This window comes from Bufo bufo, chromosome 4 (assembly GCF_905171765.1).
Source record: "Bufo bufo chromosome 4, aBufBuf1.1, whole genome shotgun sequence".
In the NCBI taxonomy this organism is placed as follows: domain Eukaryota; kingdom Metazoa; phylum Chordata; class Amphibia; order Anura; family Bufonidae; genus Bufo; species Bufo bufo.
The window spans coordinates 302,559,981-302,587,966 of NC_053392.1; the positions used below are offsets into that span (position 1 = coordinate 302,559,981).

Here is a 27,986-nt window from a genome sequence, read left to right on the forward strand (position 1 = left end):
TTTTTTTTCGGTCTGCGCATGGAAAGACGAATCCAGCATTCCAGTATTTTGAATGCTGGATCCGACACTAATACATTCCTATGGAAAAAATGCCGGATCCGGCATTCAGGCAAGTCTTCCGTTTTTTTGGGCTGGAGATAAAACCACAGCATGCTGCGGTTTTATCTTTTGCCTGATCAGTCAAAATGACTGAACTGAAGACATCCTGATGCATCCTGAACGTATTGCTCTCCATTCAGAATTCATGGGGATACAACTGATCAGTTCTTTTCCGGTATAGAGCCCCTAGGACGGAACTCAGTGCCGGAAAAGAAAAACGCTAGTGTGAAAGTACCCTAAGGCCTCTTTCACACTTGCGTTGTTGGGATCCGGCGTGCACTTCCGTTGCCGGAGGTGCCCGCCGAATCCGGAAAAACGCAAGTGTACTGAAAGATTTGAAGATGGAGCCGTCTTCAAAATGCTTTCAGTGTTACTATGGCACCCAGGACGCTATTAAAGTCCTGGTTGCCATAGTAGGAGCGGGGGAGCAGTATACTTACAGTCCGTGCGGCTCCCGGGGCGCTCCAGAGTGACGTCAGAGCGCCCCATGCGCATGGATGACGTGATCCATGTGATCACGTGATCCATGCGCTTGGGGCGCCCTGACGTCACTCTAGAGCGCCCGGGGAGCCGCACGGACGGTAAGTATACTGCTCCCCACTACACTTTACCATGGCAACCAGGACTTTAGCGTCCTGGCAGCCATGGTAACCACTCTGAAAAAGCTAAATGTCGGGTCCGGCAATGCGCCGAAACGACGTTTAGCTTAAGGCCGGATCCGGATTAATGCCTTTCAATGGGCATTAATTCCGGATCCGGCCTTGCGGCAAGTCTTCAGGATTTTTGGCCGGAGCAAAAAGCGCAGCATGCTGCAGTATTTTCTCCGGCCAAAAAACTTTCTGTTCCGGAACTGAAGACATCCTGATGCATCCTGAACGGATTTCACTCCATTCAGAATGCATTAGGATAAAACTGATCAGGATTCTTCCGGCATAGAGCCCCGACGACGGAACTCTATGCCGGAAGAAAAGAACGCAAGTGTGAAAGAGCCCTAAGACAACTTAGCTGCTGTTTTAGGAAAAATGATTTGTTACCATGAAGTGCAGAATTTTTCCTAAACTTTGGATTGAATTCCACTTCGGATGCTTTGATTTGCTCAACACTAATACATTGTTGAAATTTTATTTCCTTTAGTAATAAGTGGCTAGCGTGCAAGAACAGGTATAGCAGACAATGGCTGTTTTGTGTGGACTCGCGCATTTTGGGCCTATTAAAACATGTTGCGTTTTACCATTACCATGGTTCTGTTATTTGAGCCGACCACCACCTACCATATGGGCTTCCAGCGCCTCCCATGTGAAGGACTTGTGAGAGGGGGGGCACTGTACAGTATAAGGAGGTCACTGAACAAGTGCTTACCCTGTTTCATAATTCAGACCGATTGTCTGGGTAAGCTTACCTATAAAAAAAATAAAAAAAAATAAAAAAATCTTTATAAGAATTGTCACCTACAAGTATCTGATGATTTCTCTGCATCAGATGCCCAAATCCATGCGTAAGCTGCCGTTCATACTCCAGCCACTATACGCATGCGTTATCAGAGCGACGTTTGCTCTAGTTCCCTGACTTCCGGCGTTACAGCAGTGGCTAGTGTAGTCACGTGACAGCGTGATCTCCCGGGAGCCCCTACACTCTTGCAATGGTTCGCGTACGGTAATTTTACTGCCCTGCAGTGTCTTTCAGCTTGCACTTTATCAGGGTAGGCTATCGCTGACTCGTCTGATGTATCTATTATATAGACGTAGATATATCGTGAGAGTAATGGAGCTCCTTCCACTTAGATACTATTGTGGTGCTCATAGCTTGTGCTAAATGACCTGTTCAGTAGAATAGTACATAGGACTCGTTCACACAAGGTTATTTTTGTCTGTGAAATGCAGTCAAGAACGGATTGCGGTGACGTGCGGACATCTGCTCTGACATATTTCCCATGGTGATTTATATAGTAGGGCGGTTGTCATGGTCATGTGACTTCACTATGTAGACATGTAGGAAACAAGTAGGGCACAGCCCCAACAAACCTGGCGCCCCAGCAATTTCATTTTACACTTAGCCAGGTCTCTAACTCTGCCCCCAAGTGGTAGTTATGTCCCCTTACTGTCCTAACACTGTACAGTGCCCCCACTGCGTAGTTATGTCCCCTTTCTGTCCTAACACTGTACAGTGCCCCCACACAGTAGTTATATCCCCTTACTGTGCTAACACTGTACAGTGCCCCCACACAGTAGTTATGTCCCCTTACAGTGCTAACACTGTACAGTGCCTCCACACGGTAGTTATGTCCCCTTACAGTCCTAACACTGTACAGTGCCTCCACCCAGTAGTTATGTCCCCTTAAGCCTCTTTCACACTTGCGTTGTCCGGATCCGTTGTGTACTCCATCTGCCGGAGGTGCCCGCCGGATCCGTAACAACGCAAGTGAACTTAAAGCATTTGAAGACGGATCCGTCTTCAAAATGCGTTCAGTGTTACTATGCATGTATTTACATTTAGTCGGAGACTATTGATTGCCTGCTCTTGACATGTACATTTTTGATTTGCTAACAGTTATTTTCTAATTATAAAATTTAGCTTTTATTAGTCATTAAATTAATATATAAAGTGAGCACTTATATCTAACCTACTGATTAAAACTCTCTACTGCAGACCTTTGTGTGCAACATTGTAATGGGCTTGCTTCTAGTGCAGGCTAGTATAACAGTATCAACGTGTTATAGACTTTTTGTCTTCTCTGCTGAGTGCCTATGTGTACACCTTCTAAGCTTGCTGTAATAACACTATTGATTTTATACTGCCTGCTGGCTTGGCATTGTCTGTGATTGCTGACACATCTCTTTTTCATGTAGCTTAACTTAGTGACTATAGTGTTAGCTGTTTGAATGCTAAACTGACTGGCAGCTAAATTCTTCAGTTTGCCTATTTAGTAACTGGGCTAGTTTCTCATAGCGGCACAGAACCTTGGCTCGGTTACTGTAATTACAGTAACCGAGCCAAGGTTCTGTGCCGCTATGAGAAACTAGCCCAGTTACTAAATAGGCAAACTGAAGAATTTAACTGCCAGTCAGTTTAGCATTCAAACAGCTAACACTATAGTCACTAAGTTAAGCTACATGAAAAAGAGATGTGTCAGCAATCACAGACAATGCCAAGCCAGCAGGCAGTATAAAATCAATAGTGTTATTACAGCAAGCTTAGAAGGTGTACACATAGGCACTCAGCAGAGAAGACAAAAAGTCTATAACACGTTGATACTGTTATACTAGCCTGCACTAGAAGCAAGCCCATTACAATGTTGCACACAAAGGGTCTGCAGTAGAGAGTTTTAATCAGTAGGTTAGATATAAGTGCTCACTTTATATATTAATTTAATGACTAATAAAAGCTAAATTTTATAATTAGAAAATAACTGTTAGCAAATCAAAAATGTACATGTCAAGAGCAGGCAATCAATAGTCTCCGACTAAATGTAAACACATGCAAACAAGTGCCTCTACATGTACAGGGCACCAATAATTGTAATAAAAACAGTGTTACTATGGCAGCCAGGACGCTATTAAAGTCCTGGTTGCCGTAGTAGTAGTGGGGAGCGGGGGAGCAGTATACTTACCGTCCGTGCGGCTCCCGGTGCGCTCCAGAATGACGTCAGGGCGCCCCATGCGCATGGATGACGTGATCCATGCGATCACGTCATCCATGCGCGTGGGGCGCCCTGATGTCACTCTGAAGCGCCCCGGGAGCCGCACGGACGGTAAGTATACTGCTCCCCCGCTCCCCACTACACTTTACCATGGCAACCAGGACTTTAGCGTCCTGGGAGCCATGGTAGCCATTCAGAAAAAGCTAAACGTCGGATCCGGTAATGCGCCAAAACGATGTTTAGCTTAAGGCCGGATCCGGATTAATGCCTTTGAATGGGCATTAATTCCGGATCCGGCCTTGCGGCAAGTGTTCAGGATTTTTGACCGGAGCAAAAAGCGCAGCATGCTGCAGTATTTTCTCCGGCCAAAAAACTTTCCGTTCCGGAACTGAAGACATCCTGATGCATCCTGAACGGATTTCTCTCCATTCAGAATGCATGGGGATAATCCTGATCAGGATTCTTCCGGCATAGAGCCCCGACGACGGAACTCTATGCCGGAAGACAATAACGCAGGTGTGAAAGAGCCCTTACAGTCCTAACACTGTACAGTGCCCCCACACAATAGTTATGTCCCCTTACAGTGCTAACACTGTATACTTACCGTGCCTCCACACAGTAGTTATGTCCCCTTACAGTCCTAACACTGTACAGTGCCCCCACACAGAAGTTATGTCCCCTTACAGTGCTAGCACTGTACAGTGCCCCCACATGGTAGTTATGTCCCCTTACAGTTCTAACACTGTACAGTGCCCCCACACAGTAGTTATGTCCCCTTACTGTCCTAACACTGTAGAGTGCCCCCACACAGTAGTTATGTCCCCTTACAGTGCTAACACTGTACAGTGCCTCCACACAGAAGTTATTTCGTCTTACAGTCCTAACACTATACAGTGCCTCCACACAGTCGTTATGTCACCTTACAGTCCTAACACTGTACAGTGCCTCCACACAGTAGTTATGTCCCCTTACTGTCCTAACACTGTACAGTGCCTCCACACGGTAGTTATGTCCTCTTACAGTGCTAACACTGTACAGTGCCTCCACACGGTAGTTATGTCCTCTTACAGTGCTAACACTGTACAGTGCCTCCACACGGTAGTTATGTCCCCTTACTGTCCTTTTTTTTTTTTTTTTACAGTTGGTCACTAGGACCATAGATGTCCCTGATTAACACGTGTTACTAAGTCTAAAATTTAACATTTAATACTTGTCCTTAAAATGTTTCGAACACAACTATTAAAATAATCAGCTCTGCATGCTCAATATGTATCAATGGTACCAGTAGACCTGATTGCTGAGTGATTCCACTAGAAGGCGCTTATGACCGTTAGCTGTAAAGTCTCTGCTGCCTTTTATTACGGTGCCATGTACTAAGTGTAGCGCTCTGTTATTTGCACAGTGCGCTCTTTTCAATAGCAATCGCCCTCATAATGGTACACTATTTCTCCTTGTATTCCTATCAGATCACTTTCCTGGCTACGCATAAACTGGCTAAAAAAACACTATCTGCCCCCCGACATGTTTCGCCAAGCACTTGGCGTCTTCAGGGGTTTGGGCAGAGAAGTGTGTGTTGGGGCAGGACCTGCCCCCACACAGTAGTTATGTCCTCTTACAGTGCTAATACTGTACAGTGCCTCCACACACAGTAGTTATGTCCCCTTACTGTCCTAACACTGTACAGTGCCCCCACACGGTAGTTATGTCCTCTTACAGTGCTAACACTGTACAGTGCCTCCACACAGTAGTTATGTCCCCTTACTGTCCTAACACTGTACAGTGCCCCCACACAGTAGTTATGTCCCCTTACAGTGCTAACACTGTACAGTGCCCCCACACAGTAGTTATGTCCCCTTACAGTGCTATCACTGTACAGTCCCCCACACAGTAGTTATGTCCCCTTACTGTCCTAACACTGTACAGTGCCTCCACGCGGTAGTTATGTCCCCTTACTGTCCTAACACTGTACAGTGCCCTCACATGGTAGTTATGTCCCCTTAGTGCCCCCCGCATATGGATGCGCTGTATAGAGCACAAAACACCCCCTCTTGTCATATATTGCTATGAAGGTAAACCTCTATCAGAGTCTCCCAGAAGAGGATACTTAGATATCCATAATCTTAGTATAACATCCATACATACTTAAATGGCAGGAAGGAGCAAATAAGCCATGGTTCAAAAGAAGTGTGGCACTTACATAGCACAGAATAGTATATACCAGGAGTGAGGGGAGGGCTCCAACCCGGACGCGCGTTTCGCCTTTGCTTCCTCTTGGGGGCGCATCCCTCCACTATAACCAACACACCTTATATACCCACATTAATTAAATCTATTTAGACAATTAGAACAGCGCACCTGTAGCCTCTTGGCTGGATTAACATTTGCTCTGTCCTCACCCAGGAACATGGACGCCCGCATCTCACTGGACTTCACTTGAACTCGTCCCGGCGCTGGGAAGTCACATGGGAGACCACACAAAGGGGAAGAGAAACCATTCCCAGCCTCACACCCGCGAATGCGGGAAGGGGAGTGGCTGGGAGTCGCATACTCGCCATCTTGGCTGAGGGCTATTCTGCCCTCATTTCAAATATATTAGGCGGCCACATACGTAGATGGAAAATGACCATATCCACTGGGAGATCGTAGTCTGTCAATCATAGAGCATCAAAAACTCCCCCCGTGGGTCAGTATAAATATCGATGCTCACCCTTAGGCTGCATTCACACGTCCGTGGTGTGTTGCGGGTCCGCAACACACCAGCCCGGCACCCCCATAGAAATGCCTATTCTTGTCCGCAAGCTGCGGACAAGAATAGCACATGCTCTATCTTTTTGCGGAGCTGCGGACCCAAAATCGGGGCCACGCTCCGCAATTGCGGCTGCAGACCGCACACTGTGTGCTGTCCGCATCCATTCCGTCCCCATAGAGAATGAATGGGTCCGCACCCATTCCGCAAAATTGCGGAAAGGATGCAGACCCATTTTGCGGACGTGTGAATGGAGCCTTACTTATACACTTCTTAACCCCTACTTCTATCTAAATACATAGTGATAAAAGATATATATATATATATATATATATATATATATATATATATATATATATATACACTCACCTAAAGAATTATTAGGAACACCATACTAATACGGTGTTGGACCCCCTTTTGCCTTCAGAACTGCCTTAATTCTACGTGGCATTGATTCAACAAGGTGCTGATAGCATTCTTTAGAAATGTTGGCCCATATTGATAGGATAGCATCTTGCAGTTGATGGAGATTTGAGGGATGCACATCCAGGGCACGAAGCTCCCGTTCCACCACATCCCAAAGATGCTCTATTGGGTTGAGATCTGGTGACTGTGGGGGCCATTTTAGTACAGTGAACTCATTGTCATGTTCAAGAAACCAATTTTCCAGGACGTCCTCCATGACAGCACTACATGGAGGTTGTCTCCCCCGCCCACTATTGGGACAGGAAACAGAGAGGTTAAAAGCTCCCCCCCCCACCATCACCAGTGTGTTTTTTCCTGTCCCAATAATGGACAGGTCTCTTGTAGACCTGCATAAACCTTTTTCTTTTTCTATTTCGCCGGGCTAAAACCCCTATGCTGGGGTCCCTTAGCCTCCCAGCCCTCTCCAGTACCTGTGGGTCACGCGACTCGCGGCTGGAGGCGGGTATACCAGGGGCTGGAAAACGGTAGCCGCAACCCCGCCGGGGCTCTCGGCTGCAGGACTCTCCTCCAGGAGGGATCGCGCGGGAACCGGAGCGCTTCTCTTCTCACTTCCGGGTTCGGCGCTGAGCCGGAAGTGACGACTAAGCGCCGGCAGAGGAGTGCGCATGTGCGTGACCTCCGACGCCGGATCCAGTATGGCGGCGCCCTGCGGACGATCCCCAAGCGGCGAGGGACGCTGGAGGCCTAACGAACGGCCTCGCGTCCATCCAGAATCTGTGGGAGGAGCATCCACGTCAGGAGGGGTAAGTGCCAGTGGCATTTAAAAATCTGGTGGGCTAGGTGTCAGTCCCTCAGTCATGGACTCGTCCGGTGTGAGAGAGCAGTCCCCAGACCCTCCTGCCCAGGGACATGTGAGTAACCCAGCACTACATGTGGTGAAGCTGGCGTATGGGATAGTGATAGGCTCAGGGATTTATGGCCTGTTTTTCTATCATCATGTCTCCTAGGGAGAGAAAGATCCTACCCTAAAGGTGGACATCAAAAAGAAGCCCAGGAGATGCGCTATTTGCAATAAAAGGCTTCAGGAGTCATATACAAAGAAGCTTTGTACCGATTGTATTAACAAAATGATGAAAGAGGAACAGTCGTCCCTTTTAACGGACATTAGAGCCATCATTAAAGAAGAGGTCAAAGCGTCAGTTTCCTCCTTAATAACGCCTAAGGTGGCTGAACAGACCACCGGGATTAAAAGACCTAGGGAGATCTTGGAGTCAGACACAGAGGTCATAGAGGTGGAATATTCAGGGGAGGAGGAAGAAGAGGAGTCTTTACCTTCCTCATCCCATGAGGAGAGACGCAAGTACTGCTTCTCAACTGAGGATATGGATTCCCTCCTAACTGCAGTTAGACAGACTATGGATATCTCAGACGAACCAGCTAAGAGATCCATTCAGGAGGAGATGTTTGCTTGCCTGATTACAAGACAGAGGAAGGTGTTCCCTTTAAATTCTAGCCTAAAACAAATGATCCTGGATGAATGGGAGGATGTAGAAAAAAGGCTGTTTATTCCTAGAGAGTTTAAAAGCCGTTTATCCTTCGACAAAGAGGACACTAAAATTTGGGAAGAAATCCCCAAAATCGAGGCCCCGGTCGCAAGGGTAGCTAAAAAAACAGCGATCCCATTCGAAGACTCCTCCCAGCTGAAAGACCCCATGGACCGCAAAGCCGATGGTCTCCTGAGGAAATCTTGGGAAGCTTCTGCGGCCTTAATGTCTACTAACGTGGCAGCTACTTCAGTGGCTAGGTCCTTTTTATTGTGGTTATCTCAGCTGGAGAATCATTTGTCAATGGGAACTCCCAGGGAGGACATTTTGGAGACTATCCCGCTCCTAAAGATGGCGACAGCCTTTACAGCGGACACCTCAGCAGAGTCAGTCAGGTTCGCAGCTAAAGGCGGGGCCCTTCTGAACACCGCAAGAAGGGCTTTGTGGCTGAAGAACTGGTCTGGTGATCTCACCTCAAAGAATAAGCTATGTGCAATCCCCTTCTCAGGATCATACGTGTTCGGCCCTAGTCTGGACAAAATTCTGGAAAAGGCCTCAGATAAAAAGATAGGTTTTCCTGAGACTAAAACTAAGAAGACACAGTTTTTTCGTAAAAAATTCCAGCCAAAAAACCAAACGTATAAGGATAAGGGGAAGTCGGGGAGATGGTCCTATCCTAAAGGGGGTAGGGGCAGAGGATTTCTGCTTAACCCCAACACTTCCCAGGACAAACAATGACGCCAGACCAGTCGGGGGGAGATTAAGATCCTTTCTCCCAGCATGGAGCCAGGTAACTCAGAACCCTTGGGTGCTCCAAATTATTCAAGAAGGGTACAAGATAGAATTCATATCTATTCCGCAACACAAATTTGTGCTAACAGGGTACGGAGGAGGTACACAACAGGAAAATCTTTTAAAAGACGTCGCAAAACTAAAAAATCTAGGTGCAGTGACTCGCGTCCCTGCGGGTCAGGAAGGCAGGGGCTTCTATTCAAGGTTATTCCTGGTCAAGAAGCCAGATGGTTCTTTCAGAACTATAATCAACCTAAAACCTCTAAACGTCTTCATAAAGTACAGTCGTTTCAAGATGGAATCAATAAGATCAACAACACCCCTCATTTCTCAGGGAGCGGTAATGTGCACCTTAGACTTAAAAGATGCATATTACCATGTACCAATACATCCGGACCATCAAAAATTCCTAAGATTTGCAGTAAGGGAAGCAGACAGAGTAAACCATTATCAGTTTCAGTGCCTGCCCTTTGGGATATCAACAGCCCCCCGGGTGTTCACAAAATTGATAATAGAGATAGTGGCCTTCCTCAGACTGAAGGGAATAAAGATTGTACCTTATCTAGACGATCTCCTCCTAACCGCAGACTCTGCACCAGTTCTAGCGTCACAAGCACAGACAACAATATCCCTCTTACAGGATCTCGGCTGGATCATAAATTGGGAAAAATCGGACCTAGTACCAGAGACCAAGAAGATCTTCCTGGGAACACTACTAGATTCGAACCTACAGAGGTCTTTCCTTCCACCTCAAAAACAACAAAACCTTGTCAAGAAATTGAGAGCATTTCAGGGGAAATCAGTGTGCACCATCAGAAATGCCATGAGCATTCTGGGCCTGATGACATCTTGCATATTTACAGTACCGTGGAGTCAACATCACACGAGAGTCCTGCAGAAGATGATTCTATCAGTCTGGGACGGAGACCACCGATCCATAGACCGGAAGATCCTTATAAAGGAGAATGCTCGAAGATCCCTGGATTGGTGGCAGACATCAAGCAACCTATCAAAAGGCGTCTCCTGGAATCTAAATCCGTACGTCGTAGTAACTACAGATGCCAGCCAACAAGGTTCAAAAAACCAGTCAGCAGATTTCCTCAGCAGACACTTTATAGATCCAAACGAGTGGACTTTAAACAGACAGGTGTTTCTAGAGTTGACAGCCTCATGGGAATATCCGGACATCGACCTCTTTGCTTCAAGGGAGAATACTCAAACAACCTCCTTCTTCTCCGGAATCCTGCCGATCACCCCACGGCCGTAGACGCTCTATCTCAATCCTGGAACATGAAGCTGGCGTATGCGTTTCCTCCTTTCCCTCTGATTTCAGTAGCCCTAAAGAAGATCAGCAGGGAATCGGCCAAAGTGATCTTCATAGCTCCCTTTTGGCCAAAACAAGCCTGGTTCCTGGTCCTGTCCTCTCTGAGTCAAGAAGAACCGATTCCCCTCCCTCTCAGGCCAGACCTGTTGCATCAGGGTCCAATATGGAATCCGGAAATAAACAGGCTGAAACTAACAGCGTGGCTTCTGAAAGGGACTTGTTAAGATTACAGGGGTTCTCAGAAGAAGTAATAGCCACTATTTAGAGAGGCCATAAACAGGTGACCTCGGCGATTTATAATAAAATCTGGAAAAAATTCTGCTCCTGGATGGCGCTGAGAGGGAAGAATCCCCTACTCCCGAGTGTGGGAGATATTCTTGATTTCCTCCAGGAAGGGTTTAACATGGGGCTCAGGCCCAGTACCCTTAAGGTCCAAACTGCAGCCTTAAGTTGGTTTCTAAACTACTCCCTGTCAGAAAATCGATGGGTAAGCAGGTTCTTAAAGGCAACCAAACGGATTAGGCCAACACTAAGGTCCCAGGTCCCTCCCTGGGATCTGTCGCTAGTTCTTAATGCCTTAACAAAATCACCCTTTGAACCCCTACACGAGAGTAGCCTAAGAAACCTGACCTTAAAAATGATGTTCTTAGTGGCTATCACATCAGCCCGTAGGCTAGGGGAGATCCAGGCCCTCACCATCCGTGAACCGTACCTTACAATCTGTGAAGACAGAGTCATATTAAGGCTAGACCCGTCCTTTATACCGAAGGTAGCTTCTTCCTTTCATCGTAACCAGGAGATAGTACTACCAACTTTCTTCACAGACCCAAAGACCGAAAGGGAGAAGGAGTTCCATCTTCTAGACGTCAGACGTTCTCTCCTTTTCTACCTAGACGTTACCAGTACCTTTTAGAGTGGACTCAAATCTGTTTGTTCAATTTTCAGGCCGCAATAAAGGCAAGAAAGCTTCTAAAGCAACCTTAGCTAGATGGATTAAGATAGTCATTAAAGAGGCTTATCAGAGCCAGGAGCTTCCCTGTCCCCAGGAGATTAGGGCTCATTCAACGAGAGCAGTCTCGGCTTCATGGGCCGAACATGCGAATGCTTCTATCGACCAGATATGTAGAGCAGCCACCTGGGCAAGCTCCCCAAACCTTTTGTAAGCATTACAGATTAAATGTGTCAGGGAATATTGACAGTCTTTTGGACGTAAAGTTCTTCAGGCTGCGGTCCCTCCCTAGTTATTGGATTAATTTGGTATTCCTACTCCATGTAGTGCTGTCATGGAGGACGTCCTGGAAAGTAAGAATTAGTCTTACCGGTAATGATGTTTCCAGGAGTCCGACATGACAGCACTGGTAGTTCCCTCCCTAATGATTAGAGTAATCTTCCTTTTACTTTTTTTGTACTATGTTACCCATTATTGTGTGATAATCTATAAAACACTGGTGATGGTGGGTGGGGGGGGGGGAGCTTTTAACATCTCTGTTTCCTGTCCCAATAGTGGGCGGGGGAGACAACCTCCATGTAGTGCTGTCATGTCGGACTCCTGGAAACATCATTACCGGTAAGACTAATTCTTACTTTCCAGTCTTCAACAGTCCAATTTTGGTGAGCTCGTGCAAATTGTAGCCTCTTTTTCCTATTTGTAGTGGAGATGAGTGGTACCCGGTGGGGTCTTCTGCTGTTGTAGCCCATCCACCTCAAGGTTGTGCGTGTTGTGGCTTCACAAAGGCTTTGCTGCATACCTCAGTTGTAACGAGTGGTTATTTCAGTCAACGTTGCTCTTCTATCAGCTTGAATCAGTCGGCCCATTCTCCTCTGACCTCTAGCATCCACAAGGCATTTTTGCCCACAGGACTGCCGCATACTGGATGTTTTTCCCTTTTCACACCATTCTTTGTAAACCTTAGAAATGGTTGTGCGTGAAAATCCAGTAACTGAGCAGATTGTGAAATACTTAGACCGGCCCGTCTGGCACCAACAACCATGCCACGCTCAAAATTGCTTAAATCACCTTTCTTTCCCATTCTGACATTCAGTTTGGAGTTCAGGAGATTGTCTTGACCAGGACCACAACCCTACATGCATTGAAGCAACTGCCATGTGATTGGTTGACTAGATAATCGCGTTAATGAGAAATAGAACCAGGTGTTCCTAATAATTCTTTAGGTGAGGGTATATATATATATATATATATTATAGTTCAAAAATTCTATTCTATTGTGTGTGTATGTGTGTGTGTATATATATATATATATATATATATATATATATATATTACAGTTATATGTAAATTAATAAATACCTAAAATACACACATGGGGTATAAAAATTATACTTGTGCAAAATAATTAATCGTAATAAGATGCCCATATTTCATTAAGAGAATTCTATAACAAAACGCAATTTTTAGATATAAGTGGGAAAAACCACATTCAATTGGTGAAAAATCTAAATAATTAAAATACAGTTAAAATGAAATAAAAGGTGCAAGTGCAAAGTGACATGCTGTGAACCTACATAAGATGGGCAGATAAGAGTATATACAAATGCATATACATTTATGCATACTTAAAACCATATGCTAAAAAACATCATCATTATCGATAGCCCCTGGTGGCGTAGAAAACGGCGCCCACAGAAATCCAAATGGGCAGATCGAGATTTAATTATAAAAATTTTCTAAAGGGGGAATAATTAAAGGGGGGAAGCCCCCTATGATCACTCATTATTCATAAACTGAAGGATTGAAGGTATATAAAGTCTTTCATCTTGACGTATCGGGCATATTGGGACCGAAAATACTGTGGGTATTAGGTGGTGTTGGCTGGAAAGATGCATAAATGAAAACAGTTAAAAACAATATCATATATACACCAAGATTAAAAGATACACAAACTGTTTAAAATGCGGGCCATGACCCAGGCAGGGAGATCACCACAAGAGTCAAGCAGGTCATATGAAAAAGAGGTGGGGGTTATCCAATATCAATGGCTTACAAAAAATGGGCCAAAACTGTTACCCTCGTTGAGTCCAAATGGAGTGACTGTATTAAAGGAAAGCTGTCACCAGGATTTTGGGTATAGAGCTGAGGACATGGGTTGCTAGATGGCCGCTAGCACATCCGCAATACCCAGTCCCCATAGCTCTGTGTGCTTTTATTGTGTAAAAAAAGCGATTTGATACATATGCAAATTAACATAAAAGAGTCATATCTTACTTGTGTGACCAGGGAAGAGTCATATTTTCAAGCTCTCACTCATCTCAGGTTAATTTGCATATGTATCAAATCGGTTTTTATACACAATAAAAGCACACAGAGCTATGGAGACTGGGTATTGCGGATGTGCTAGCAGCCATCTAGCAACCCATGTCCTCAGCTCTATACACAAAATCCCGGTGACAGGTTCCCTTTAAGAACACAAATCCACTTTGCTTCTTTTTGACTCAAGATTTTTTTTTTCCAATCTCAGCCTCACCCGATCAATTCCCCTAAAGCGCAGGAGGGATCCCTCGGAGTTATGTTTCTCCTTAATGTGTCTGGCTACTGTCTGCAGCATTGTAGGATCCTACTTATCCTTTGCTGCTTCTATTGAGAGTACATGTTCTTTGATCCTTCTCCTAAACTGTCTTGATGTCAAGCCAACATAGATAAGGCAACATGGACAAATTGCCCAATAAATCACCCCAATTGTGATACAAGTGATTGGGTGCGTGATTTTGAATTCTCTATCATGAGTAGAGTTCCAAAATTTGGCACAGGCCCAACATTTTACCACACTCCTTATTTCCCAGGGAATTCCCTTGGTACGAAAGAGGCCAGGCTCTTTCCGGACATAGTGGCTCTGGACCAAATGGTCACGGAGGTTCTTGGTTTGCCGATATGTAATAGATAGATAGTGTCGGGGGATAATAATTCAATTAAGAATTATTAATTATGGTCATAAAAATAATTAACCATAAAAAATAAAATTTATAAAAATTGTCATAATTCTTAAAATCATGACCTGGTGAATTGTAGACAACCTAATTGATACAATTCACCATCTGAGTCCGACTATTTCCTCAGATAAATAAGTTCTTTTTGACGTGAGATGACGTTAATGATAAAATGTAGTTCTGCATTATACAATAATACACAGATATTATAAAAATATGCAGATTTATTGGTTACAAGGTTATAAACATATATAAGTAAATAAACACAATGATACATGCAAATGAATATATTCAGTGTTAATATAAAGCATTACAAGCTTAACAATACATGTGAGTGGGAAATAACTTGTCACATTATAACCAAGCTATTATTAGGTTAGGATATCAAAAATAGGAACATAAGTTTTATACAATTACTTCTGTTCAGAGGAAACCTCATGATATCAGGATGGGCATGTCTAATCCTAGACATCAATATAGAATGCTAAATACATTCTGCCCCCCCCCCCCCCTACCAACTACACCATCACATGACTTCAGGCATGGTCAAATCCATCAAATCGATCCAAGGATATAACTTAGAAGAGACAATTGTATCCTTCCGCCCCATCCTGGACTATTTCACACATATAACTTTGGTAAGACTATTAAGACAAATAACAGGGATCTAATATCTTAAATGGGAAGGACTTGACGTCTTTCGGTGGGAATCCATCACTTAGCTTGGCGAAGAATGTTCTATCAATATCAATATATATATAAGCAATTATTTAATGCTTTGCTAGATTATGAGTCTAGGATTCTTCTGCAGGTAGAATGAAGCCTCACAATATCCTAAGACTACATCTCATATGGAGATGATCAATTTTATTTAATCATTTATTTATTCGCCAATCTAGATGGTATAATTTCACCCACACTATCAAATTAGTCTTAATAAATGAAATATCATTTTCTGTGTCTCTACCAAGTCCTAGCAGGAATCTCACTTCTGCTCCTAGGAAAAGCTGGGTGGTCCATCATAGCGCATCTCATTATGGCTTCCATCTTGATACACCTCAACCTTCTCTCTACTAGCTAGCTTTCTTTTCTCTTGAACCCCCTCCCATGCTACTCCGCACACAAATAATTATTCCCCCCCCCTTATCTAAGAATCATCCCCTTTAGATTAGGGATTCCCAATCAGGTAAGGTGGGTGTATTCGCATGCTAATAACCTCATGACGTTATCTCAACTCCTAAAATGGTATAGAGCAAATAATGAAATAATATAATGTTGCACATCTGCCTCCAGATGGCACTGCGGTACTGTAGGTGAACATCACAACTTTTAAGCATTAAAATTAAATATCTAATAATACGTTCTCATGACCTCTTTGACCTTTCCATATAAATCACTGAGGAAGGTCTTTTCCTTACACTTTTAATTACCTATATCCTGGACTTGTTGGAGTTGACTGTCTTCTCCTATCCTTTTTGAAATATAGGATGAGCGGCTCTTTGATGCTTGGCATCGGAACTTGTACATTTCATTTATGTACTCCCATGAATAACTATTGTTTTGAAATCCAATTAACTTAAACTTACTGAGTTGTTTCTGTACCTTCTAAATGGTAAATACATGGTATGACATGTATATATAAACCGATACATTGTTACACATAGATAACACATTATATGAATTATTGATTAACATATGTTGTCAAACTAAATATACCATGCAGAGATATATATATATATAATATATATATATCATAATATAATTATGAATATATAAATTGACCTCATACAGCAGGTGTGCTCCAAGGACATGAGTCCTTATCAAGTAACCATGTTCCCTCCAGAACAGATATGTCCTTAGGGAGTTGACTTACTTCTTACAGATGGTCTATATCTTTAGTAATAACTTTTTAAATACAATGTCCATTTATGTTCCCAATTATTTTTTTTTATATAGACTGAACTTGCATGAACTCATCTTGGCTTTTTCAGCCACATAATATAACCTTTGGTTCAGGCTGGTCTTATTCTTAAAGGCAATGTGATGAGCGTTCATTTTGATTATAATGTCATTAGATAATATTGTATATGTATGAAAATGCCCAATACAATAGCATGGTAGGAACTGTTGCAACTGTGGGTCGATCGTAAGGATCTCCCAGTATTGTTAATAGCAGTATGTACCTCCTTCCACTTTTTATTGAATCCCAGTAATGAGCCGTAGTGTCTATCTGTGTCTTGCCTTCTTTTTTCTTATGGACGAGATCAGACTCTCTTGGAGGATTGGGACTCTCTGGTAGGCTCGTTCTATAACACGTACGCCATTTCCCCTCTGCTGGAACCTATCACGAAGGTCCTCAGCCTGAAATTCAAAAGATTCCTCAGTGGAGCAAATTCTTCTAGCTCTTAGGAACTGTCCCACAGGTATATTCTTAATCAGATTACCTGGGTGCAGACTGTGCATGTAATAATGCGTTTACTGAAGTCTGCTTTCTATATAAATCAGTCCCAATTCGTCCTTGAGAATCTACCAGAAGACCATATCCAGATAACTCCACGTCAGTTCGACCCCCCCCTTAAAAGTACGTTTTATTTTTTTATCATTTTTCTTCAATTCCTGTTTGAATCTTCCCCAATTCCTCCCCCTCAGTGCCCTGCCAAATAATTAGAACATCGTCTATGTAGCGTCCCCACATCCCCAGGAACAAATTTGCATATGAGGGCGCACATGACGCCCCCATTGCAGTCCCCTGGAGCTGCAGGTATAAGGACACCCGTACTCTAGTAGGGACAAAATACATTTACATCTTCCCTTACCCATGTTGGTGGTATGTAGAAAAATTTCGCCGCCTTCAAACCATCTTGATGTCTTATGGAGGTGTAGAGTGACTCTACATCGCAAGTGGCAATGATTATGTCTGGTTCTAACTGTATATCCTCGACCTTCTTAAATATATCTTGTGGTGTCTTGCAAATATGAAGGTGGTTCTTCCAACAATGGGTGTAGGAAATGTTTCACATATCTACAGATAGAAACCGTTCAAAACTGTTCATTCCTGATATTGGTCTTCGGGTGGGTTCATCCAAGTCCGTGTGCACCTTGGGAAGAAAGTACAGAGTAGGGGTCACTGGGTATGCATACACGAGGTAGCGAACGCTGTTTGTCAGATATCTTTCCTTCCAATTCCTGTTTAAATTTCATTAGGGGATTATAGGTCTGTTTTCTATAACAATCACTATGATCCAATTGTCTATAGGCCTCTCTTTCATTACATACTTGGTTGGCCATATAACAACATTCCCCACCCTTGTCGGCAGATTTTATCACTATATCCTTCCATTGTGGATCTCCCCTTAGTGCCCTTCTCTCTCCTTTCGTGCAGTTATCTCTACTATCCCCACTAGAGATTTTGAATAATTCTCCAACAACGAGCTGCACAAAGATCTCGACATTGGGATAAAGGGATAGGGGAGGAAACCTTGTTGATTTCGGGATTAATTGTTTTGGAAACTCAACAGGTCGCATTTCCTCCTGTTCCTCTCAAAGTGCAGTAAGAGTAGCCAGGGCCTCTTGTTCTGGTCGAGTTGACTGAAAAGTTTCTTAAAAACGAACTTTCTTGCAAAAAGGTGTATATCTTTTACTGTGGAAAAATAGTCGAAATTATAGTCAGGTCCATAAATATTGGGACATTGGCACAATTCTAACATTTTTGGCTCTATACACCACCACAATGGATTTGAAATGAAAGGAACAAAATGTGCTTTAACTGCAGACTGTCAGCTTTAATTTGAGGGTATTTACATCCAAATCAGGTGAACGGTGTAGGAATTACAACAGTTTGCATATGTGCCTCCCACTTGTTAAGGGACCAAAAGTAATGGGACAGAATAATAGTCATAAATCAAACTTTCACTTTTTAATACTTGGTTGCAAATCCTTTGCAGTCAATTACAGCCTGAAGTCTGGAACGCATAGACATCACCAGACGCTGGGTATCATCCCTGGTGATGCTCTGCCAGGCCTCTACTGCAGCTGTCTTCAGTTCCTGCTTGTTCTTGGGGCATTTTCCCTTCAGTTTTGTCTTCATCAAGTGAAATGCATCGGATTCAGGCCCACGCCATGACACTACCACCACCATGCTTCACTGATGAGGTGGTATGCTTAGGATCATGAGCAGTTCCTTTCCTTCTCCATACTCTTCTCTTCCCATCACTCTGGTACAAGTTGATCTTGGTCTCATCTGTCCATAGGATGTTGTTCCAGAACTGTGAAGTTTTTTTTTAGATGTCCTTTGGCAAACTCTAATCTGGCCTTCCTGTTTTTGAGGCTCACCAATGGTTTACATCTTGTGGTGAACCCTCTGTATGCACTTTGGTGAAGTCTTCTCTTGATTGTTGACTTTGACACACATACACCTACCTCCTGGAGAGTGTGCTTGATCTGGCCAACTGTTGTGAAAGGTGTTTTCTTCACCAGGGAAAGAATTCTTGGGTCATCCACCACAGTTGTTTTTCGTGGTCTTCCAGGTCTTTTGGTGTTGCTGAGCTCACCGGTGCGTTCCTTCTTTTTAAGAATGTTCCAAACAGTTGTTTTGGCCACGCCTAATGTTTTTGCTATCTCTCTGATGGGTTTGTTTTGTTTTTTCAGCCTAATGGTGGCTTGCTTCACTGATAGTGACAGCTCTTTGGATCTCATCTTGAGAGTTGACAGCAACAGATTCCAAATGCAAATAGCACACTTGAAATTAACTCTGGGCCTTTTATCTGCTCATTGTAATTGGGATAATGAGGGAATAACACACACCTGGCCATGGAACAGCTGAGAAGCCAATTGTCCTATTACTTTTGGTTCCTTAACAAGTAGGAGGCACATATGCAAACTGTTGTAATTTCTACACCGTTCACCTGATTTGGATGTAAATACCCTCAAATTAAAGCTGACAGTCTGCAGTTAAAGCACATCATGTTTGTTTCATTTCAAATCCATTGTGGTGGTGTATAGAGCCAGAAATGTTAGAATTGTGTCAATGTCCCAATATTTATGGACCTGACTGTACATGTAGGTGAAAAAGATAGTCCCCTCCCTAGTATCTTAATCTGATCTTGGGTCAGGGCATGACTGGAAGGGTTAATTACCTGCAGTTGTTTATTCCCTTCTGGGTGTCTCTTCCCTAAGGATTGTTGGGCTTCCCCCCCATCTTGCGCTTTGTAAATCTCTTATGGTATCTGCGCATTCCCTATCCAGAGAGACCTCCATCTTCAGACAATGACGCTGCTGATGAAATTGTTGTGGAGTGTATACTTTGTTATTCTCCATATCTTGGAGGTCACGCTGGAATTTCTTCGTCTTGATGGTTTTTATCTGTCTCTCCGAGCCCTCAGCCAACATGGCGAGTATGCGACTCCCAGCCACTCCCCTTCCCGCATTCGCAGGTGTGAGGCTGGGAGTGGTTTCTCTTCCCCTTTGTGGGGTCTCCCATGTGACTTCCCAGCGCCGGGACGAGTTCCGCCGGCCGACACTGCGGAGTCACGTGGCGGATACACGTGATCGGCAGTCTGATGAGATCAAGTAAAGTCCCGCGAGATGCGGGCGTCCATGTTCCTGGGTGAGGACGGAGCAAATGTAAATCCAGCCAAGAGGCTACAGGTGCGCTGTTCTAATTGTCTAAATAGATTTAATTAATGTGGGTATATAAGGTGTGTTGGTTATAGTGGAGGGATGCGCCCCCAAGAGGAAGCAAAGGCGAAACACGCGTCCGGGTTGGAGCCCTCCCCTCACTCCTGGTATATACTATTCTGTGCTATGTAAGTGTCACACTTCTTTTGAACCATGGCTTATTTGCTCCTTCCTGCCATTTAAGTATGTATGGATGTTATACTAAGATTATGGATATCTAAGTATCCTCTTCTGGGAGACTCTGATAGAGGTTTACCTTCATAGCAATATATGACAAGAGGGGGTGTTTTGTGCTCTATACAGCGCATCCATATATTGTATATTTATTACACCTTTCTGATACATGTGAATTCACTAGAATACAGAGGCCATGTATTGTCATTATGTATTGAGCTGTCGTAGGATAAAATGCATGAAAGTATGCCTCGGTAACTCCAGGTAATGGATTATAAGTTCAGCTCTGACAATATAAAAGGGGGATAATCAATTGACTTTGACCAGCACAGTTAACTAATGTCAATCCGGAATTCACCGGTTATTAGTGACGGTACAACAGTATTACTGATATTGTGCATAGATTTGGCAAATCTTGTACTGTCGCCCGCAGGAGTGATGTAAGGGGGGAACCTTTCATGTTGTCGCAGTATTGTCTTGTAATCACTGCCATTAATGTAATCTGTCCACAATTATGTATTTATATATATTTTTAAATAATAAAGTTTGAATTTACAATATATGTGTGTTTATATATTTGGTGAATCATTATATGCTGACACACATATTAAAGGGAACCTGTCACCAGGATTTGGGGTATAGAGCTGAGGACATGGGTTGCTAGATGGCCACTAGCACATCCACTATACCCAGTCCCCATAGCTCTGTGTGCTTTTATTGAGTAAAAAACCCCGATTTGATACATATGCAAATTAACCTGAGATGAGTCCTGTCCCTGACTCATCTCACGTACAGGACTAATCTCAGGTTAATTTGCATATGTATCAAATCGGGGTTTTTTTACACAATAAAAGCACACAGAGCTATGGGGACTGGGTATTGTGGATGTGCTAGCGGCCATCTAGCAACCCATGTCCTCAGCTCTATACACAAAAGCCCGGTGACAGGTGTTTCTTCTTTCTAGTCTCAGCTGCGTACAGCAGGGGCGATTATCTCACCGCATCATGGCTGCTGCTGGGCAGAGCACCAACAGGGGAAGGGTGGAGTAGAGAGCTGATGGTTCTCTGCATCACCATTGTAGTCAATATTCAACTGTATCTGCGTCCTGAGGACTCAGATACAGTTGAAATGGGAAAATACCTTAGCTGCCGAAATTTGGGACTGTCCCTCCGGATCCTGAACGGTATGATGTAGGGCAGTGTTTCCCAACCAGCGTGCCTCCAGCTGTTGCAAAACTACAACTCCCAGCATGCCCAGACAGCCTTTGGCTGTGTGGGCATGCTGGGAGTTGTAGTTTTGCAACAGCTGGAGGCACACTGGTTGTGAAACACTGATGTTGGGAACCAGTTTTCTCATATTTTTCATGTATTATGAGGCATTTTATTAATTCAGTATTTCCCTCAAATGAATCCCCCAATACTTCCATGTATGCCATATATATGTACACTGATATACGACCACACTGTATCACCAATGACCTCAGTATAGTTTTCCATGTCCCTGTCTTGCTGAGTTTACACTCTGCAGCCTATCACATGCATTCAGATCCACCACTCACGCACAATGGGTCTGCGACCGTCGTTTTTTCCGATAGATCTGTGGCAGCTGCATGGGGTCAGAACAGAGGGGTTCTGGCCACACGTGTAAAGCCACCTGTAGCCTCAGGGCTCATGCAAACGGCCAAATTACAGCTCTCAGAGGTCCATGAGGCCTGTACTGTGCCTGTGGTGACATATGCATAGTCTATCAACTACTATGGGAGGAATGTATCACCCCTGCACCAGGGTTGCCAACCAGAATATTACTTTTTTCTGGACAACTTGTTCCCAAAATCACAGACAGCGAATATTTTTTTACAGAAAAATTGGAAAACCATAATGAATGATAAAGATTATAAGTAATCCATGTCTATAGCTCAATGTACTGATAAGAACTCATTACCAGCATTTAGGCTACTTTCACACTTGCGGCAGAGTGATCCGGCAAGCAGTTCCGTCACCGCAAAAACATAAGATCCGGCAAAACGTATGCCAACTGATGACATTTGTAAGACTGATCGGGATCCTGATGAGTCTTAAAAATGCCTGATCAGTCAGAAAAATGCATTGAAATTCCTGATCCGTCATTCCGGTGTCATTCGGCAAAACCGATCCGGCATTAAATTTTTTTTTTTAACCTTTTTTTCGGTCTGCGCATGCGCAGACCGGAAGGACGGATCCAGCATTTCGGTATTTTGAATGCCGGATCCGGCACTAATACATTCCTATGGAAAAAAATGACGGATTCGGCATTCAGGCAAGTCTTCAGTTTTTTGGGCCGGAGATAAAACCATAGCATGCTGCGGTTTTATCTTTTGCCTGATCAGTCAAAAAGACTGAACTGGAGACAACCCTGATGCATCCTGAACGGAATGCTCTCCATTCAGAATGCATGGGGATATACCTGATCAGTTATCCCTTGAGCCCTTTTGACAGAACTCTATGCCGGAAAAGAAAAACGCTAGTGTGAAAGTACCCTAAGGCTCCATTCACACATCCGCAATTCCGTTCTGCATTTTGCGGAACGGAATTGCGGACCCATTCATTTCTATGCCTGGGCCGGGTGGAATTGTGGACCCGCTCTTCCGGGTCCGCAATTTCGATCCCGAAAAAAATAGAACATGTCCTATTCTTGTCCGCAATAGCATATTCTATTAATGCCAGCGATGTGCGGTCCGCAAAATGCGGAACGTACATTGCCGGTTTCCGTGTTTTGCGGATCTGCAAAACACACACGGATGTGAGAATGGACCCTTACTGTGAGCTGTAAAATGATGATAATTAACACCAAAATAATTTAGCCAACTAAAACCAGCCTAAAAAAATTACCTTATATTCAGGCCGTGAACAAGGTCCGTGACGGACCGAAACATTGGCCTTGATTTCTATGTGTGCATTTTAAGGATGGAATAAATACTACTATTTCTGAAATCTCGAGTGAAATCTCCATTCCTATTAACAAAAAAATGAAGGACACTTTTTTTTCATGGACACAAGGAAAAAGTCACCTATTTTTATGGACTGTCCAGACATTTCTGGACAGTTGGCAACCCTGACCAGCTCCAAAAAGTTGCAAAATAGGGGCTTTGTGACTTCTTGGGCTAAGGCCTCGTTCACATCTTCTGCTTTGCTGAGTTCTCTATTTCACCTCCAGATCTCTATTGGCTATAATGAAGTCCAGCAGTGATCCAACCGCCTTCCGGCATAAATGCCAGGATTTCTGCTTGACAAAAACCGTGGCTTTTGCACTGGATCTCCTTAACGGAGATATGAACTTAGCCTTACTTGTTCAAAGAATTCGTGACTTTTTGCATCTTTATGCCACTGCTTCAGTTTTGAAAAGTGGGCGTGGTTCGCTATGTTAATTAGCTTCACTTCAGATTTATCACTGCAACTTTTTAAAAAATCTGAAAAAGTTGCTAAATCACTACAGTAGGGAGGTGGTTTATAAAAGCTGGAGTTGCATTTTTAGACAAAGTGTTAGGTTTAAAGATGTTCCAAATTGATCAAACCATGTGTGACATTTGATAGATTTGGCACAAAGTAGTCCAACGCAAACTCAAAGAAAACTGACTTCAGAGGTTACACTCATGATGAATTCTCACCATGGAGTCCATGCACTGGGCCCTGCTTTGTGCTTGTGCTTTTAGATGCATCTTTATGCTTTATCAGTTTATCCAGATTTATATTTCTCAGAAAACCCTTCAATAACAATATATCAGTATGTGGAAGTGTTATTGAGTGTAGAACACTGTGCATAAAGTATCTGAAGAATAAAAAGGCCCTTTTCTCAGTTCTGGGGCTCCCTGCCGTCCTCCACCCCTGGTAGCAGCTAGGACCAGAAGTACTGGTTCAGCACACAGGTACACCTTGGTTTTTGCTGGAGTTTCCACACACGGGGGGGAATTTATCATTAGGAGAATATTTGAAGTCAGTTTTGCTTTAGTCTGTGTTGGAGTACTTTGTGCCACATTTATCAAACGTCTCATGTTGATAAATTTGGCTTGTCCTTAAACCTAACACTTTTGTCTAGAGAAGCTTTTCCAGTTTTCCTACTCCACCCTCCTCCTGGAGTGAGATTACTTTTTTGCGACTTTTAAAAAAGTCTCAATGATAAATCTGGAGTAAAACTCATTAACATAGCTAACAACACCCACTTTCCCACCCATTTTACAAAACTGTACTGACTGGTCTACAAATGCAAAAAGTCACGAAATTTTGCGCAAGGGAGTGCAAAGAAGTTGCAAAAGTCCTATATTTTGAGACTTTTTGATGCCAGAATTCTAGAGTGAAGGTATGATAAATCAGGGCCACTGTTTTTAGAAAATGCTTCTGAGGAAACACCTAAGGGTGTATTTCACACCGCTTTTTCGTGACTGCTATGATTGGAATCTTAACTAAGAATTTAAAGGGGTTAGCCGCTTTCTGGTTACTGTTGACCAATGTGTATGTAAGATGACTAGATGGCACTTACTAATATAACCTTTGTTGATATTCTGTGCTATTTGCTATATTTTATAAGCCATGTCCCCTTGTTAGGCAGATCTTCTCTACTGTCCACATAGAGATCCTGTCCATAAGATGGCCACTGATGGAGGGTCACATGACCAGGCAAATCACATCAATGTGACTTCCTTTATACAAACAAACTGCACCTACACTAAACTCTCTACAGTACAAGTGCAGATGAGAAGTGCAGAGCATTTGAATGGAGGAGACATCACATGGAGGTCATCGTTTTGTGGACATCACAAAAGACTTGACACACAAGGGGGCATACCTTGGGGCGTGGTCTGGCTGCCGAGGCGCGCGGATGTAGTGTGGTACAGCTCCGGAGCTAGCACTGTATTTCAGCGACCTACACAGCGACTAAATCCACGGTGGACACCTAAATACTGAAAGGGAGAGTTACTGAACCCTTCCTGAAGATGACGGGTCGAAAGAAAAAAGCGGTGACGCACCCGAAGCTGACAAAATTTTACTTCACAAGGGAAGCGGGAAGGTCCCAAGATGGCGCCGGAGACCGGAGCGCAGCTACAAGCGAACGCAAGGTCGCCACCCACTCAGCTAATGGCTCGGACCCAGACAGAGAGCTGGCTGTAGGGAAGATACCGAGACCTGCACCCGACGAAGGAGAATCCTCTACAGGGCAGGAGGGTGAGTGCGATGCGATCATTTCTATCCAGGCGCAGGGGAGAAAAGCGGCAACAGGAGCAGCAGATTCCCCACATTCCCCACAACGCATCAGATCTCCGGAACGGGAGGTTACCCAAACAGGTACTTTGGGAACAGATGGGGACTTACAAGATACAGGGGAGGCTGAAATTTTAGCTTTGCCAGTTACTAACATGGCCCTGACGGACACTGTTATGAGAGACATGCTGCTGATACAGAGGCGCTCTCTCCTGCATGATATGCGCTCCATAGTGGCCCCTTTAAGATTAGAGGTGGAAGACCTAGGGGCGAGAACGGATCACTTAGAACGCAAATTTGGGGACTTTGCAGGCTCCCATAACGACCTCATCGACGCTCACTATGCGTTAGAAGCTGAAGTGGAGGCCCTGAAAAACAAAATGGCGGATATGGAGGATCGCAGCAGGCGTAACAACATAAAGCTAAGAGGGATACCTGAAAGTGTTGCCTCCAAGGACATTCCATCATATGTAAGGGCGCTGATAAAATGCGTCTTGCCTCAAAGCAGTGACAAAGACCTAGAGATAGATCGGGCCCACAGAGTCCCGCGTCCCAGGCATTTGGATGAAAATGTTCCTAGAGACGTCCTGGCCAGAGTCCACTTTTACTCTATTAAGGAGCAACTAATGTCCTCTGCTAGGCAAAACGGGGGACTGCCAGCTCCATACCATCATGTTTCGTTATATGCAGATCTATCGGCTGCAACACTTAGGCAAAGAAGGGCCTTGATACCTATTACAGCGGCACTACAAAAAGCCAAGATTCAATACAGATGGGGATTCCCGGTGCGCCTCATGATCCATCAAGACGGGAAATTCTACGTTATAAAGTCTATAGAAGAAGGCAAGGATTTGTTGCAGAGTTGGGACATCCCAATGGACTTAATAACGGAACAACGCCGGGCTCCACCTGACAAAATCCAGAAGGACTGGGATACTGTCCGTTAAACAAGGGTTCACCAGAAGGTGGAATTGATCTCAGTGCAAATGCCGGGGTTGAGTGCCTGTCCAATTAGGTTACTACTCAGGCTTCAGACAGGACATTTATACCCCGAGTTCTTTTAGGTTTACGGAGAGCCTGTTGGCTCTTACGGGTATACCTATAAGTTATGATTTTAGTTATGTGTTATTATTATGTTTTACTACTGTTATATGATGTTACATCCATGAATAGTACCATACGTAGGCCTGTACAAGGGTCCACCTCCTCCGTGTTCTGGTGGCGGGCGCGCTGGCTGGGAGGCGTCCTGCACCTTTTTTACAGTATATTATGCGATTTCTTTACCTTACGCTTTAAACTGCTTTATTATGGTAATATCTTTTGCAAGCATTAATACAAATGGTTTGAACAGTCCAATGCGCAGATCTCACCTATGGAGGGAGGCTAGGTCTCTTAATTGTGATGTTCTAGGGGCACAAGAAACCCACATACTAGCTAAGGATGCTCATAGACTACAAAATGCACAATTTCCCCACATCTTTCAAGCCCATTCCAACTCCAAAACTAGAGGGGTGATGATAGCTATAAAAAATTCTCTAGCATTCACACTAATAGAGCAAACCAGCGACTCAGCAGGGAGATATGTAATTCTAGTGTGCACTTTAAACAATGCTCCTTTCACCCTGGTATCAATTTATGCTCCCAACAAGGGTCAAACTCGGTTCTTGAAAAAAGTATTGAAAATAATTAGTAAGAAAAAGAAGGGGCAACTTTTATTATTTGGGGATTTCAATCTAACTACAGACCCAGAAATAGATACATCCTCTTCATCAAGTAGAACTAACCAGTCCCTAAGTGATACCTTGTGGAAAGCAGAATTGTTTGACATTTGGCGTATCAAACACCCATCAGAGAGGGACTATACGTTTCATTCAGGGGTACACAATGTTTATTCCCGCATTGATATGTTCTTGATAGAAAGGGAGGCACTGACAAAGGTTATAGATGCAGGAATAGGGCAGATTAAGTGGTCTGATCATGCTGTAATTACAATGACGTTGTCAGAAGAAAACAACTACTCCCCAAGATATCTTTGGAGGAGCAACCCCATTTTATTATCTTGTCCACAGCATGGTCAGCGTATTGAATCTGACCTGAGAGAATTTTTTCATCTTAATAAACAAGAGGATACTAATCCGGTGGTACTATGGAATGCCCATAAGGCATTTATAAGAGGGACGTTCATCCAACAGGGGGCGGTGCGAAAGAGGAAATTAGAGGAGACCATAACACAGTTGCTCAACAAATTGAAACAACTGGAAGATAGGAACAAGAATAATCCCTCACCCTCCAATATGGAAGCCTTAAAACAGACCAGGCAGGATCTGAGGAATCACATGTTAGAAACCTTTGAAAAAGGACTCCGGAAATCTAAAGCACGCTATTACTCCCAGGG

The 27,986-nt window shown here is 43.8% G+C and overlaps 1 protein-coding gene across 1 annotated transcript in view; it reads left to right on the plus strand.

The window, feature by feature from the left end:
• The first annotated feature begins 1,682 nt into the window (after positions 1–1,682).
• SMIM8 (small integral membrane protein 8) overlaps positions 1,683–27,986 on the plus strand; it is a 31,661-nt gene continuing 5,357 nt past the window's right edge. Inside the window, exon 1 of the mRNA XM_040428742.1 lies at positions 1,683–1,798. The gene's annotated coding sequence lies outside the window, so the exon portion shown is untranslated. The remainder of the gene's footprint in view (positions 1,799–27,986) is intronic.